The sequence below is a fragment of the Carlito syrichta genome, unplaced genomic scaffold (assembly GCF_000164805.1).
Source record: "Carlito syrichta isolate Samal-C Ts95f unplaced genomic scaffold, Tarsius_syrichta-2.0.1 Scaffold312287, whole genome shotgun sequence".
NCBI classification, from domain to species: Eukaryota; Metazoa; Chordata; class Mammalia; order Primates; family Tarsiidae; genus Carlito; species Carlito syrichta.
The window spans coordinates 45,517-46,395 of record NW_007256383.1 but is presented as its reverse complement, the minus strand read 5'-3'; positions in this window follow the sequence as shown (position 1 = coordinate 46,395).

Here is an 879-nt window from a genome sequence, read left to right as displayed (position 1 = left end):
CTAAATAACAACAACAACAACAACAAAGAGGTGGATGGGATAAAGTTAAATTTGACTAAGATGATGGCACTAGAAGGTAACTAGAATTCCCAGGATATAGTGAAGAGAATAAAAACCGTTAAATCAGGTTAATAAAAGCTAGTAATATATACTTACATTTCTTCTCTCAACTTTTGAAAATACGTAAAATTATATCAAGTAATAACTATAACAATGTAATTTTGTGTCTCTAGCATATCTCGATATTCTAGATGTAACATGTATAACAATACCACTAAAAGGAGGGAAATGGAATAGAGCTATACAGAAGTTTTTTTTTTTTTTTGAGTTGGAGTCTCACTCTATTGCCCAGACTGGAGTGCAGTGGCCGCTCCCGGCCACCGCAGCCTCACCTGCTGGGCTCTGGCGATCCTTCCGCCTCAGCCTTCCGAGTAGCCGGAATTACAGGCGCGCGATCCCACACCCGGCTCCTTTCAGAAGTATTTCAATAGAATTAATGTAGTATAAATATAAAGTAATTTTGATAAATTAATGTATATAATGAACTCAAGAGCAGCAATAAAAGAAATGACTAAAAAATATAGTGAAAAAGCTATGAATGAAATTAGATGATATTCACTTAATATAAATGATAATGGTGAGAGAGGAATGGAAGAATAAAAATGATATGAGACTTACAGTAAGCAGAGTATAAAATGGCAGATGTGAATCGAATTATATTAATAACATTAAATGTTAATAGATTGAGTCATGTAATAAAAATAGAGATTGTCAGAATTCATTTAAAAAAGATCCCCTGGGCTCGGTGGCTCAGCCTGTAATCCCACGCCTTTGGGAGGCTGAGGTGAGTGGATTGCCTGAGCCCGCGGGTTCGAGACC